The sequence below is a fragment of the Mixophyes fleayi genome, chromosome 12 (assembly GCF_038048845.1).
Source record: "Mixophyes fleayi isolate aMixFle1 chromosome 12, aMixFle1.hap1, whole genome shotgun sequence".
NCBI classification, from domain to species: Eukaryota; Metazoa; Chordata; class Amphibia; order Anura; family Limnodynastidae; genus Mixophyes; species Mixophyes fleayi.
In genome coordinates, this window is record NC_134413.1 from 85,392,942 (window position 1) to 85,409,438 (window position 16,497).

At 46.2% G+C, this 16,497-nt stretch overlaps 1 long non-coding RNA gene across 1 annotated transcript; it reads left to right on the forward strand.

Annotated features, from left to right (window-relative positions):
* Positions 1-8,598: 8,598 nt before the first annotated feature.
* On the forward strand, positions 8,599-11,494 carry LOC142109141 (uncharacterized). Its single transcript, XR_012680288.1, has 4 exons — positions 8,599-9,132; positions 9,921-10,381; positions 10,511-10,984; positions 11,416-11,494. It is a non-coding gene; the product is annotated as an uncharacterized LOC142109141 (long non-coding RNA).
* The last annotated feature ends 5,003 nt before the right edge of the window (positions 11,495-16,497 follow it).

Here is a 16,497-nt window from a genome sequence, read left to right on the forward strand (position 1 = left end):
AACGTTGTGTTTTGCTTTAGTATGTTTTAGGACAGTGTTTGAGTGAGCCTGCCAGTATATATATATATAATATTGTAACACAGAGAGGGGTTTTCCACAGGGCACTAAGGGAGGAATAAGCTATTTGGCTGACAGTCTGCCGGCAAAAGGCTGCAGATCAAGTTACACACAGGTAGGGCATTGCACTTAGGTTCTGTTACATACAGGTCTGAGACGTGACAAAGTAAATGTAAGAAAGGTGATTTTTTTTCTTCTTATATGCTCTGAGTTTTCTTTTCCACAGCAACAGCAGAAGGCTGACAATGTGTCTACAATCAAGAGAGGTTACAGAACATCTGCAGGGAACTCCTTTTAAAGGCAACATAGGAGTGTCTCCTGTCTGTCAAGCCAAGGCTGTGGGAGGAGTCTCAACTGTAAAAGACTGTGTTGGGCATATGTGCATTGTGACCGGTGTCAGCTAGTGGCCGGTGACCAGTTAGGGAAGCAGGGACTAGTAAGTGGTAGGTTGCCTGGTGTCCTGATGTTTGATTTTCCTGTTATTATGATGCAAACAATAAAGCACCATTTGATTTGAAACAAGAAGCTGTCTGTGTACTGATGTCTGCAGGGTGCCCATGTCACAAGAAGGGTGCTCTTTCCATAATATATATATTTAGGTTAAAGGGATCTATAGAATAAAAACAGATTTGGTGACCAGCCATTTGTGCAAAAAAATCGGGCCCTTGCGTAGCTATATACATTTATTACAAAATAAATCAAGTATCTGTATCTAATGACCACATAGATATATATCTATATGAATATATATTGTGAAAAGCTCGCCAAACAAAATCTGCTGACAGGTTTGCTTAACCACTGCTGTTTTATTGAGGCTTGTCAGGATGGAATGAACATCTACTGTAGTAGATGATGCCAATGATCAGCAATGATACCAAACAAAATATTTACTGCGACCCTGCCGCTAACTAGACACTTAGTCCCCTAACTGGACACCGGCCAAACTCCAGCATCGGTCGCACCAACCACAGCACAAGTCCAGCTGTTTAAGCTTCCTCCCGAGCACTACACTAGCTGTTCCCTTAATTGATTGCACCAAGATGCTCCACCTGTGCTATGTGTGTGTGTGTGGGTGTGGAAGAGTGTGCAGACTTATCCCTGTCTGTAGCCTGAGCCAGCAGATTTCCAGGGAAACTATTAGTCTCTTCTTTAATAGTATGTGGCAAATTGCCCCTTTTGCCATTATTTATATTTATAATGTCAAACTTGCTGAACGGACTCGGCAAGTAATCTGCCTTGTTGAGTCTGCTCAGGGTTTGGCTCAGGCCTCTTCCTCATTGAAACGCCTCCTTATCACATCCCATAGGACAACGAGTAAACGTCATGTCCCACAGGCGGCACAGGTGTCACGAGCCGTGGCGGTACGCCGCATCCTGGAGTGAACTAGCAGCCGGGCGCATGCTTTAGTTTCTATGCTCTGTTATTATCCTTGTGGCATAGATGTAGGAGGGTGTAGGGACATCCTCCAACACCAGGGGGAGCTCTCATATGATTTAAACTGGTTAATTTATATTTTTATACATGCTTCCTAGTTTATGTTATTACTTATGCTAGTAATTAATTAGCTGCCTCCTGAGGCTGATTGTCAGCCCAGTTCTCCTCTGTCCTGATTGGCTCTTAGTACTATTTAAAGCAGTGAGGTCTGGGCCTCACTGCCGGTTATAGCGTCCTGTTCCAGTACTGCTGCCTGCTACTTTGTTCCTGTGTTTGGTGTTTAACCTGAGATTGATTACCCGTGTATGACCTTTGCCTGTTCCTGGACTCTGAACCTGTGCTTCTGACCCTGATCTATTGCCTGAACCCGGATTCTGAACCTCTGCTAGTGACCCTGATCTTACGCCTGTCCCTGGATCCTGAACCTGTGCTTTTTACCTTGATCTTTCTGCCTGTACCTGACATTTCCTCTGGTGCACTGCCCAGTCCGCTGACATCTGGCCTTTCGCTACTCCATGTGCAACCTCCTATACCTGTGCGCTACCGTGTAAACTCATACTAATCTGAGCATAAGACCTGGGGGCATCTGAGTATCTGTGAGCATAACCTGTCGCTACCGGAAAGGCGGCTGCTAAAGGTGAAAACCTCTTCTACCTGTTCTATGTGTTTATGCCGCACTGGTGGCCATAACACCAGGCAATAGATTCTACATCTGATCTCTCCTCAGAGGAAGAGGGTGACATACCAAGGGAATCTGCTGGTGTAACACGCAGGTAGTGTGGAGGAATCATCCACCGTCCAGGGTGTGGATGATTTGGTTTTAGGTGTTTGCTAGACTTTAGGCTTTGCGTATCCAACAGTCTTGGGTTCAGCTGGATTCTCCCTCTTTAAGAGGCAGAAGAAGTAGGTCATCTGTTTCCCTTCATCTCCTCAGTTAATGGATATGCTATCGGAGGCATGGAAAAAGTCTGATTAACGTTTTCATATTCCTGGAAAGTACAGAACTCTTTATTCCCTTCCCACAGAAGAATCTGCAAAATGGAAAGGCATTCGATTAGTGGATCCACTCACTGTCCGGTGGACTAGGACCACTACTCTCCTGGTGCAGGGTGGGGTCTCACTTAAGGAAGCTATGGACAAGAAATGTGATTTCTTGCTCTGCTCCACTTATGAAGCGGCTGGTAGCATTTTCAGACTGGGCATATCCACAGTCTGGGTAAACAAGGCGATTCAGACTTGGGCCGAACAATAGGAGAAGTGCGTACGTGACAACAGCCCACGAGCCAAGTTACTTGGCATTAATAGGTCATATCAGAGAAGCGTCTGAATTTCTGGGCCAGGCATCCTTGGATGCTATTTCTGTTGCATCCGAGCTCTCAGTACTCTTTATAGCAGCTAGACACTCTTTATGGTCTTACTCTTGGTCCGTGGACTTTTGAAGCACCACCCTTTGATGGGGTGTCCTTTGGAACCTTGTTAGACCAGCTTATCGAGAAGGCCCCAGGGAGAGAGAGCCCCTTTTTCCCAGTTTCCCAGGTTTAGGTCCTTACGCCACTTCAAGTAGATTGTGGGGAGCTCTGGCAAGAGGACAGTCTGCTTCCTGGGTGAGTATGTCTGGGTCACGGGCCCACCAGATGAGGAACATGGCTCCCAGTCACTTGAATGTGTTGGAAGCCCATCTCATGCGATTTCAGGAAAAATGAATCCCCTGATTCATGGGTTCGGGGGATTGTCACTCACGGATATATTATAAACATGCTCCACTTTCCGCGCTGCTGATTTTTCACCACAGGCCTTCCAGCCTGGGGTCTCCAGCGCAGGCTCTGAGAGGCAATTCAGAAATTGTTGGATTATGGGGTAATCATTTCAGTACTGGCACTGAAAAAAGGTTTTGAGCTTTACGCCAAACTTTTTCTAGTTCTGAAGCCGGATGGATCCTTCAGGCCCATCCTCAACTTGAAAACCCTCAACAAATGGGTGCGAGTCCTAAGCTTCAGGGTGGTGTCTCTGTGGTCTGTCATTGCGATCATTGAAGCAGGAGAGTTCCTTGCTTCTCTGGACATAATGGATGCTTCCCTTCATGTTTCCATATGGCAGAGACATTGGTGCCTCCTCCACTTCATGGTGCGTGATGCCCACTACCAGTTCAGGGCATTACCCTTTGGCCTAGCTACTGCCCCAAGGGTTATCACAAAGGTGATGGCGGTCCTTCTCCGTTCCCAGGGAGTCATAGTTTTTCATTACTTGGACAACTTACTGTTGAAGGCACCAACCTACCAAGTCTTGACCCACCAGCTGCAATTTACTATGACCTTCCTGTAAGCACATGGCTGGATCATCAACCTGACAATTGTCCGCTCGGTTTGGTCCAAGACAAGGGACCTCCTTCCAAAACGAGAAGTCTCCCTCATTCGATGCATGAGATTGTTCGGCACCATTGTTTTCAAGGGGGAGCTCTTTGTACAATTTCACTGATGGACGTTCCAGAGGGAGCTGTTACGAAAGTGGTCAAAATCCCAGCTTCGTCTGGACAAACGATGATAGAGCTGTCCACGACTGTGCGCTAGTGCCACACATGGTGGATGAGCCGATCGCATCTGTCCAGGAGTCACTCATTCCAGGAGTGGAAGCTGGTGAAAACAGATGCCAGCTTGTCAGGGTGGGGAGGGGTCTTTGCTGATCTCTGCTTGCATGATCTCTGGGACCCCCAGGAGCCGCTTCTCCCCATAAATTTGCTGGAGCTTCGGGCGATTTTCAGAGTGCTTGTCCTGGCCCAGAAGTTTCTGGCGGCCAAGCCGGTGAGGGTCCAATTGGATAATACGACAACAGTGGCTTTTCTGAATCATCAGGGAGGCACCCACAGCACCATGGCCATGAAGGAGACTTCCAAGATAATGTTGTGGGCGGAATGTCACGTTCCAGTGTTCTCAGCCATCTTCATCCCAGAGGTAGAAAACTGGGAGGCTGACTATCTCTGTCGTAACAAGGTCCATACAGGAGAGTGCTCCCTGCACAGGGACGTGTTTGAACTTCTAGTTCAGTGTTGTGGTCTGCCAGTCATAGACCTCATGGCGTTCCATCTGAACTTCAAGGTCCCACTGTTCTGCACAAAATCCCACCACAGGATTCGTGGATTAGAGCAGGGAATTGATCCACTAGCGCTCCCTATAAGTTGTCGCTGGGGACTGGCTGGGCTTACTTTGCCACCATCCCCATTCTTTATCCCAAATCTGCCCCTCCTGTCTCAATTGGAGGAGCTTGCTGCCACCAATAGGCTCCTACACCGGCACCTAGAACCGCTTCCTTCTGGGTAACTCTTGCTCCTAGGGTATGCCCTTGCTGGTACACCTGGACTGGTATACTTGACCTCTTGCCTTCAGATAAGGGTTGCTGTGGATGGCTTCCCCTGGCCTATCACACTGGCCAGAGCTGCATGTAGCGAGCAAAACGTTGGTACTGGAATGCTGGGCCCACCTCAGAACAACCGGAGAATGGATTAGCTTTGGGTCTAATCTGAAGGTCACAAGAATTTACAGCAGGGTAAGTAGTCGTCAAAGCAGGTTCTTGAAGAAATATTATGTTTTATTAGCTCCACTCTCAGGACATATAAGGACAGCAACAGCCACTAGTTGAAGGTATTAGCGACATCCAGAATCGTACAGATGGAATGATACATTGCATGCTCAAACAGCTCGCTTTTTATACACATTCTGACATACATGTCAGCAGGGGGTAACGCCTCCCCCCTGACCCCAACACGTCTGAGTCATTTTTAGTATCGGGACACAATATGTTTTCCCAAACATGGATTTACATGCAATGCAAAGTTAACAATATTTACACTACTCTGATATAGGCTAAAACTTGCTGCTTGCATTATCTGTGATGCAGCCACACCAGACAGGAAGGTAGCGGCCCTCTATTGTGTATAAAGGCTAAACAGACGTGTTGATCACTGAGTGATGAACAGGGCTAATTACCATGAGTTTACCTGTCTCTAGACAGTTTCAAACACACATCTCCTCCACCAGGGCCGGACTGGCCATCTGGCACTTCTGGCATTTGCCAGAAGGGCCGATGGCTGTATGGGCCGGTCCGGTCCCTACGCTTCATGTCCTGCAGCTTTTTCTTCTTTTTTTTTTTAAACTTCCGCGCGGCTGCGCGATGTGACGTCATGACGTCATGCAGCCGCCTAGGAGCTGCAAGGGAGGGGAATGAGTAAAAATACACGGAGGAAGTAATTGACAATGGCTGCAGGGGGAAGAGGGTCGTGTGACAATGGCTGCAGGGGTAAGAGGGGGGTGTGACAATGGCTGCAGGGGTAAGAGGGGTGTGACAATGGCTGCAGGGGGAAGAGGGGGGTGTGACAATGGCTGCAGGGGGAAGAGGGGGGTGTGACAATGGCTGCAGGGGGAAGGGGGTGTGACTGGCTGCAGGGGGAAGGGGGGGTGTGTGACAATGGCTGCAGGGGGAAGGGGGTGTGTGACAATGGCTGCAGGGGGAAGGGGGGGAGTGTGAGTGACAATGGCTGCAGGGGGAAGGGGGAGTGTGAAAATGGCTGCAGGGGGAAGGGGGGGAGTGTGACAATGGCTGCAGGGGGAAGGGGGGTGTGACAATGGCTGCAGGGGGAATTAGGGGTGATAATGTCTGTATGGGGCAATGGCTGTAGAAGGGGGAAAATAAAAAATGGCTAATCTGTGTGGGGGACAGTATATGACTATAATGTGTGTTTGGAGACAGTATATGACTATAATGTGTGTGGGGGACAGTATATGACTATAATGTGTGTGGGGGGACAGTAAATGACTGTAATGTGTGTGGGGGGACAGTATATGACTAATGTGTGCTATTAAGTGAATGTGGGGCTGTTTGGGGAAAATTAGTTATATTTATTAAATGAAATTATGAATTATTTAATGCCTGAGATGGTTGTGGGAAATGGTTATTTTTATTAAATATAAATGCTATTTAATTTCTTGCTGGGGTTTGGAGGGAAGGAAAGCGGTTTATTTATTAAATGGGAATACTATTAATTTAATGTTGGGGCTGGTTGTAGGGAAATAGGTCTATTTATTAAATGTATATACTATTTAATGTCAGGGCTAGTTGGAGGGAAATAGATGTATTTATCAAATGTGAATACTATCATTTTAATGTTGGGGCTGGAGTGAGGCCTAATTTTATAACGTGGGTGTTATATTGATTTAACACCGCTGCTGGTTGCAGTTTTCTAAATTTCATGTAACCATTTTTTTTCCCCAAATAGGGCCCCTAACATTCCAGGATCCAGACAAGCAGCAACTGATCTAAAGACACCAGCGGCCACAAGTGGAGACAATGAAAGGACAGGTAAGAGAGACCAGGACATTCTGCCAACTGTCCTGAATTTGGTGGGTGACTGTCCCGCTTAGTCAGGATTTGGTCTGACTACAAGGACAGTTGGGAGGTATGTACTGCTTCAATAGTAGTGCTCACAGTATTGCCTGTGTATTTGTTGAAAATGTGTCTAATAACCATATTACATCATAGGAGTCCCCCTGTCTTCAGTGCCTAGGGCCCCCCGAGCCTTAATCCAGCTCTGGTTAGCAGGAGGGAGCGGATAGCTACTCCCAGTTCCTAGATAGGACACAACCTGCAGAGCAAGCCGAGGAGCCATAAGTCTCATGAGATTTATTAATCTTGTGAGACTAAGTGCATCCCTGCTCACTCTACAGGAAGTTCCCACCCTGATGGATGTCAGCAGTATCAGAAGCATAGATAAGTGCAGTGGGCTGGGGGTGTTGTAATGTGTTTCTGGGGTGGGGTGTGGTATGATAGGGAGTGCCTGATAAATGTAATGTTTTCTTATAATGTATGTATCAATGCCCCATGTTGACCACGCCCCCAATATAATGTGGGCACGCCCCTGGCGGCGCAGCTGCTGTGCAGCGGCACACAGTTTTATCCTGCTCATCAATAGAGATGGGCCTGTATGCTTGAAATGCCAGGGCTGATTTTTAGTCCCAGTCCGGCCCTATCCTCCACTCTATTGCTAACTTGGGACTTTTCAAAGTAAAGTTACAACAACAAAGAAGACATTTCCAAACAAAACACATCCCAATGTGACACGATAAGTGCATTTGCAATTATATACTTTGGTGTCTGCACCACTAATTGAAATACATTTTTGCAATAAATTATTTCTATATGATCCAGCCATAAATAAGTTATTTATAAGTGATCCAGCCACACTCCTCCCCCTCCTTGTCCATGCGAGCAACCAGTGAGCCATGTCCCCATGATTTGGTTCCGCAGTCTCCTGAGGTTATCGGAGGTGACCTGGGGGATCTGACTTTTTCTGCCGAGACAATCCATCCGCATTGCTGTGATCCTTTCCTTGCTTGTGAATTATGTCAAAGTCATAAATTTTAAGGGCAAGGCTCCCTCTCAAAAGTCTGCCATTTTCCCTTGAGGTGCGTTGCCGCCACTTTGAAGGATTATGATCAGTCATCACAGTAAAATATCATCCATACAAATAAGCATAAAGTTTTTTCACTGCCCAAACAATGGCCAAACATTCCTTCTCAATCGTGGCATACCCCACCTCCCTGTTCAGCAGTTTTCTGCTCAAATAGGCCACAAGGTGCTCCTGCCTATCTGGCCCCACCTGGCTAAGTACTGCTCCCAACCCGTACTGCGAGGCATCAGCTTGCACAATAAAGTTCCTGTCATAATTAGGCGCCAACAGTACTGGAGCATGAACCAGGACCTCCTTTAATGACTGAAATGCCAGCTCACACGCAGGTGTCCAGTCCATTACTTTGGGAAGTGTTGTGAGATTTGTCAGGGGCTTTGCTACAGTACTAAAACCTGGGACAGAACGTCTGTAGTCCCCTGCAGTCGTTAAGAATGTAACATGTACATGTAACTGGGTTACAGACCTGCTGTCCAGTTACATACAGAAAGATGAAGCCCTGCTCTTAAAAATAGAAGGTATGTAATAATCTTGGAATTAAATAAATTGATTCAAGGGCTATTTTTATCCTGTGTCAAAAATACATCAGTTGGACTATCCTCTAATTACTGTAATGAGAAAGGAAAGCAAAAAACTATATTTCCACCATTGGACTTCGCAGCAGATTCTTTTCCCTGTCTGAGACTGCTGCCTATCACTCAGCAGAACAGTGACAGAAACAATCAACACTGTATTATTGTTGTTGCATATATAACCGTTTGTTTAGACAAGACTTAGGGGTAGATGTGTTAGACCTTCTAAAAAGGAAAAGTGGAAGTGTTGGCCATATAAACCTATCAGATTCTAATTATCATGTTCTAGAAGATAACTAGAATGTTATTGGTTGCTATGGGTTTCCATAGCACTTTTCCTTTTTAGAAAATTTGATTGTGTTTATAACTGGTACTACAGCCAACGTGCAGTTTTTAAATATTCAAGGTGTGCACTGATAATAGTACATGAATCTAAATCGTCACTCGTGGTTGTGTCTTTATTCTGTAAAATGATGTGACTAAACTGTCGTTGTTAAGAGTCTGATGGTGATGTGTGTTTATTGTTAGGTACGCCTGTACCGTGTGTCTTCACAGACCTGTCTTTGACACTATTGACATGCTGACTGTGCACCGGTCTGGAAAGAAACATAACCTGTGAGTCAATCGTTTGTCCCCCTGAATCTCCCCTCTCCTACAGGTCTACTCTGTTAGTCCCCCCTGATCTCCCCTCTCCTTCAGGTCTACTCTGTCTGTCCCCCCTGATCTCCCCTCTCCTCCAGGTCTACTCTGCCTGTCCCTCCTGATCTCCCCTTTCCTCCAGGTCTACTCTGTCTCCCCTAATCTCTCCTCTCCTCCAGGTCTACTCTGTCTCCCCTAATCTCTCCTCTCCTGCAGGTCTACTCTGTCTGTCCCCCCTGATCTCCCTTCTCCTTCAGGTCTACTCTGTCTGTCCCCCCTGATCTCCCCTCTCCTCCAGGTCTACTCTGCCTGTCCCTCCTGATCTCCCCTTTCCTCCAGGTCTACTCTGTCTCCCCTAATCTCTCCTCTCCTCCAGGTCTACTCTGTCTACCCTAATCTCTCCTCTCCTGCAGGTCTACTCTGTCTGTCCCCCTGATCTCCCCTCTCCTCCAGGTCTACTCTGTCTGTCCCCCCTGATCTCCCCTCTCCTCCAGGTCTACTCTGTCTGTCCCCCCTGATCTCCCCTCTCCTCCAGGTCTACTCTGTCCCCCCTGATCTCCCCTCTCCTCCAGGTCTACTCTGTCCCCCCTGATCTCCCCTCTTTTTCAGGTCTACTCTGTCTGTCCCCCCTGATCTCCCCTCTCCTCCAGGTCTACTCTGTCTGTCCCCCCTGATCTCCCCTCTCCTCCAGGGCTACTCTGTCTGTCCCCCCTGATCTCCCCTCTCCTCCAGGTCTATTATTATTATTATCCTTTATTTGTTAGGCGCCACAAGGTTTCCGCGGCGCCGTACACAGTACAAAAAAGTCGACTATGCAGGGTGAAACAGTACAAAACAATAAACAAAAATACCAATACTTCAGAAACTCCAGGCTGGCTGATGCAAAAAACGGAGCAGAAGAACAGGTAGGGAGACATGAGGGAAGAGGGCCCTGCTCAGGTGAGCTTACATCCTAAGGGACGGAGAACAGAACAGGCACAGGGGGAGCCAGATAAGGTAAGGGGGAGAGAGTATTGAGAGCGAGAGAACTCTGTCCCCCCCTGATCTCACCTCTCCTCCAGGGCTACTCTGTCTGTCCACCCCCTGATCTCCCCTCTCCTCCAGGGCTACTTTCTGTCCCCCCTGATCTCCCTTCTCCTCCAGGTCTACTCTGTCTGTCCCCCTGATATCCCCTCTCCTCCAGGTCTACTCTGTGTGTCCCCCCCCGATCTCCCCTCTCCTCCAGGTCTACTCTGTCTGTCCCCCTGATCTCCCCTCTCCTCCAGGTCTACTCTGTGTCGTCGTCCCCCTGATCTCCCCTCTCCTCCAGGTCTACTCTGTGTGTCGTCGTCCCCTGATCTCCCCTCTCCTCCAGGTCTACTCTGTCTGCCCCCCCCCCCTGATCTCCCCTCTCCTCCAGGTCTACTCTGTCTGCCCCCCCTGATCTCTCCTCCAGGAATGAGATCCAGAAACGTCGGCACCAGAAGTATGCCTGTGCAGAAGAGGCAGGAGAACAGTTTCAGTACAAGTCTGTTGCAGAGTGTATACATCCAGGATTACTAGCTCTGCACTCAGCTTCTGGATTATAAGTGGCTGAAATGCTTTGGGATTTACGATGTAATTTTCTGTTTTGTCATTTATAAGACAATAAAATCTCTTTCAGCTGTTGACAAACATTCAGGAGTGATGAAATGATTCTCTTCTTCTTCCTCTACTTAAAGGAGAAGTGCTACATTGCTACGTTCCATTAGACCCCTCCAGCTAGTAGCCGTATCAACTCCCACTTGTCAAAACATATTTGGACAAAGCCTGGAATGGTTGTGGTTTCATAAACAATAAATAAAAAAATGTAAATAATGTACATTTATGCACAACTTTTAATTTGTGTAAATATTGGTTATGTCTAAGTAAACATTCGTAATCTCGGCGAGTCTTGGCCAAGTAGGACAAGTATCGGAACGTGCTTGTTTTGTGTAGTGATTTGTAATGTATGTGTGTCCTCCCTTGTTCATTGGTTACACCTGCAGTCTCTGCAAATATTACTTTATTGTGAAAACTATTCACCGGCTGTTACTAATTAACAAAATTGTTAATGGGACGTCAAGAAAAATGTAATTAAATGGTTTACTGAAGAGTTGTAAAAAAATATAATAAAAATTTAAATCTATTTCTGTCCCTTGTGACATTCAGAGCCCTTTGTATTAGATGAACCATGCACTCATCTCCTGTATACAACATAGATAATGCAATGTCCTCATACTGTTCTCTCTCTTCCTGTAGGACCCAAGGCTCCCGCTCCTCTGCTTGCACAGACCAGGAAGATCACCCAGCATGCATTGCTGAAGGCTGCGCCATATAACAGCTGCTGCTCTAGGAGGTGGTAACAACCTGTGGCTGGGAGTGAGAACACTAGAGGCCCAACTGTTGTCTGGTGCAAGTGGTCCAGCACAGGGTAAAAGTGGTGTTTGAAATGACAATATTCAGTATATTCTTTAAATAACTAAGGTTAAATCTGCCTTGCATGCTATTTGTCCCCTCTCCTTGCAGACTGGTGGGGCTTCTCTATCTTCTATCACTCTGGAATGGGGAGTACAGAGAGGGCTTGTGTGCTGAAGCCTGAATCCCCATACGGCTGAGTGCTTGTTTGGAAGTCCTGTTCTCAATATAGGTCACATTGCAGTTTAATGTTCCGTCTATTGACTCCTCCAATTTTACGCCTGGATATAATTTATATTGTTGACCATTAACACTTTATGTTTGGGATGCTAACTACACCCACCACTTAATAATTACCAAAACACTATCCCTTAAATTACCTCTATTCAAGAAATACATTTTTGTTACCTTTGAGTCTGCGAACCCGATTCAGGGTGAAGGCAGCATATAAACGGAAATCAGTCACTTTTAAAAGACTGCGACAAAGTTGTTTAATTTGGACATCAACATTGCTCCCAAAATGATGCAAGATAGAGGAGCTTTGTTGTACAAAGTAGCTTTTTAAAGATGGCAACTGTCCACAAATGGATGGGAACAGTAATCGCATTGATTATTTCAGGGTCATATATAATGTCCAATCATGAGTGTACATTTTTTCCACCGTGGTTTATCCTGTTTTGTTCCAGGCCAGGAGATGCTGGAAAGAAGGACAGCTCTTCTGAGATACGTCCTTCTCCTGCCCCTTTGTTGACTACCTAGAGCAACCATCCAATGAACACACGACCCTGCCCACCAGAAAGCAGAGACACCCGGCAGTGAGCCAGGGAGCAGCTCCTCAGGTGAAGGACAACGGTGATAACGCATATATATATATATATAACCACATATCCTACTAACTAACCATATAACGTAAACCATATTAACGCCTGGCTAGGATTACAACGGCTACCGGTGGTGGGCTTGAGTTGATTACCTGGGTTACTTCACAGTGGATGTTTAATGATACCTACAATAACAACATCCCAAGGTGTTTGGATTCTACAGTTAGAATGGAAAAACACAGCGTATCTCTTGGTTAAGCTTTCTAAAGTATATGGCAAGGTCTCTAGGGCAGTCGCTACAGGCCCCTAGTTTAACTCTTAAGCCGTATAATTGCACTTGGCTTCCTCTGATTCACAGCAAAGGTAATACCCGTATCTGTCCCATCAGCGTCTGTGGAGGGTTATCTCTGGAGCAACGGTGAGAGCCCAAGCCTCCTTTTGTTTGTAGTCCTCACAATTCACCCAGGTCAGGAGTCTCCCTCTCTGAAGTGGGGCTTACTTTAAAAACCCACTAGCTAAGACCGTCACAGGGCACCACCAGATGCTCAATACTACTGGTCACTGGTAAAACATTTCCCACGTTCAGGGCCGTCTTGCTCTAAACCTGGACAGCCCCCCTCTCTGACCTGGTCTCTCCTACACAAGCTGCCACTCAGTCTTGTATGTCTCTCTCTTGTACACAAGGGGCACACAGTCCAGGCTCTCTCCGCAAGTGCTGTTGGTTGTGGCCAACTCCGGCGACGCCATTTAGGCTGAGCCCCCCTGCGCGCCTGTTCCAGCACTCTAGCAGCAGAGGGGTTTATGTGTATATATGGCCAGCCTAACTACAAGAAATTGGGCTCTGCAGCCATAACATGTGCATGTGTCTTACAGAGAGAGAACACTTGATAAAACATGCCTCTGTCTCAGTCATCATGAAATTTAACATTGAGCTGCAGGGCAATGATCTCTACCTATACAGTACTTTATAACATTTGATGGGGGAAGCCATTGGTGCCCTCAGACTACCATTGGGAAAGGAGGTGATTGCCTCAGTAATCATTTCTACTGTAAGAACCCTGACGGCAGATTCACCCCCTGGTCTCCAACTTTGCTTGTGTTGGAGGGAGGAATACAGATGACTATAGGATTGACAAAATTTACTAGCTGTTTTTCGGGAGACCCATCGCTTTGGTATCATGGGTTGAGTTCCATGCATCTCCGTAGATAGGATTGCCAAAAGTTTTCCACACCTATCACTTTGATCGTTTAATGACTACCCTTGGCTTTGTAGATGTCCGACACCAGGGTAGAGGAGACTGGAGGGCCCCAGAATGTATCACACAACCTGTCTCATGTTACAGTAAATCCCCAGGAGGAAAAGAGGTGCTGAGCTCAAGGATTAACACAAAATGTTTATCTGCCAATGTGATCCAACTTTCATTGGTTTAGATCAAATCTAACTAGACCGTGCCCTACAGTGTTGTGATAATGTAGATAATACGACCACACTATCCATCAGTCTTTTGAGCGGTGAAACGTTGCTGCCCATAAAATGATCTGAGGCCAACAATATCGGGTGTGTTTTTAAAGAAATATAAGAACCAATTTTTACGTTTATCCTTAAGGCCCTGGACAATACTAATCATGTTTGGTCTTGTTTAGTCATGTTCAAGTAGACCAATGATATACAATATGTGGTCATCAACTATAGGTCCCCTTCACTTTCCCAAACACCTAAGATCCTTCTACCTCAACAGTAGGAATGGTAGATGTTTGCATAGCAACGGAATAATAAGTATTTATCATTAATGTTCTATAGGTCATGCGTATGTATTGAGCACATTGAATGTACCAGCAGTCAGCAATCGTGAACTTATCCTAAAACTTTTCCCTGCCCAGGTATCTGCAAACAGTCTCAGGTGAGGAAAAGCAGCGGACGTAAGAAGACTCGGAAGAGCTCAGAGAAGGAGGAAGATCTCAGTGATGACCCAGAAAGAAGGCGGGAAATGCAACACTACTTGTTACTGAAGAGGTGGGTAACGCCCAACTTAGAATCAATGGTCAATGGGGCAGCACGGTGACTTAGTGGTTAGCACTTCTGCCTCATAGAACTGGGGTCATGAGTTCTATTCCCAACCATGGCCTTATCTGTGAGGAGTTTGTATGTTATCCCGTGTTTGCATGGGTTTCCTCTGGGTGCTCCGGTTTCCTCCCACACTCCAAAAACATACTGGTAGGTTAATTGGCTACTAACAAATTGACCCTAGTCTCTCTCTGTCTGTGTCTGTATGTCTGTGTGTATGTATATTAGGGAATTTAGACTGTAAGCTCCAATGGGGCAGGGACTGATGTGAGTGAGTTCTCTGTACAGTGCTGTGGAATTAGTGGCGCTATATAAATAAATGATGATGATGATGATGAATGGTCGGCAAGAAACGGCCAGTGTTGTTCTTAGCAAAACCGATACAACCATTTTCATTCTTCCGGTCATCCTGTCTGTATGTACTCAATAAGTAAGCCCCGCCCACAAGGCACATGGTTTAGATTAATAATGCAGCCTGTATTGCAGTGTAAAATTTAATCAGCGAAGACCAGAATCCTCTCCTACAACTGATGTCTCTGCGAGACCATAAATTGGTGCAGGTAATGGGTTGTTTTATCCGTAAACCTGCAAACCAGAAAGGAAGTTGTTGCTGCAGTTCGGTGATATCATCATACACGGTCATGATCGTCCAGGGTTTCTTCATACAGTTACTGTGAGGAGCTCTGCTAAACACTTTGGTGAATGAATGCTAGGTACAATGTGTGTGTGTGTGTGTGTGTGTGTGTTTGTGTGCGGTGGGAGGGGGTTGGTTGGAGAGGATGAAGGAGCAGCAGCAATGAGGATATGATGAGAGACCCTGGACTGTGCGCCCCTTGTGTACAAGAGAGAGTGGCAGCCTGTGTAGAGGGACAAGGTCAGAGAAAAAGGCTGTCTAGGTTTAGAGTGTGTCAGAGGTAATGAGACAGCCCTGACTGTGGGAAATGTTTTACCAGTGACCAGTACCATTCAGCCTCCTGGGGAGTCCTGTGATCGTCTATATGATATTCTCTAGCTCACAAGTGTGTTCCAGCTCCTCTGCCCACTTTGTTATAGAGGTGAATGATACAGTAAGAGGACTGTGGAGGTGAAATAGTAGGCGGTATTGTGTAAGACTGGTCCCACTCTATGTAAAGGGTTGAGATTGAATTCCCAGCCCTCAACCTCCCCCTCTGAGACAATGAAGTGGTGCAGTCCAGAAGCTTCCACCTCATTTATGTGGTGGGGGGAGGAGTTGTTACAGGTTCACACCTTGTCTATATGAATTGTTACCTTTTCTGTGACATGTGTTCACCCGTCGTTCTCTATCTCTGCAGCTCCGGCTGGATCCCGGATGGCCCGGGGAAGTGGGTTAAGGATGAAACTGTTGAGTTAGACTCTGATGAAGAAGAGCCCCCTGCGATGCCACCACCCTGAGGACAGTGGGTTGACCAGACTTGGGCATTAATATGAACGTCTATTATACAGGCCCGTCATGGACACAGATTGACCTCTTGTCCCACAGACACCAGTGGCTGCTAATCGGACACGGACAACAAAAGCTTCCTGACTCGGATTACTGCTACTCTCATCATCCCTGTCTACGATTGTATGCTAACCAACAGCAGCTCACTGACCTGCAGTTCAGCATACTGCCCGCTAGTGGGCGCTGTACGCTCAGGAATTCAACACTGTTTGTCAATTTGCCCTAGTTTGACCTATAACAATGCAAGTATTTGTATTTTACATTACCTGAAAATATTTTTTTATTTGTGCATGAAATTAAACATGTCCCCTGTCCCTTTGTAACTAATTTCAATGTGTTCTCTCTTCGAAGTAAGCCATTGTCTGAAATATGGGTATTATATAACTATCCCAAAATACAGCCAAATCTGTTTTGGTTCCTTATATATAGACATACAGTATATTACCCTGCCGGGATCAGGAGAGGGTTGCAGGGAGTCTCAGATATATATATATATATATATATATATATATATATATATATATTGGTTGCTATAGGCAACACCCCCACTTTTACTATTTCGAAGGTTTAGTAAATCT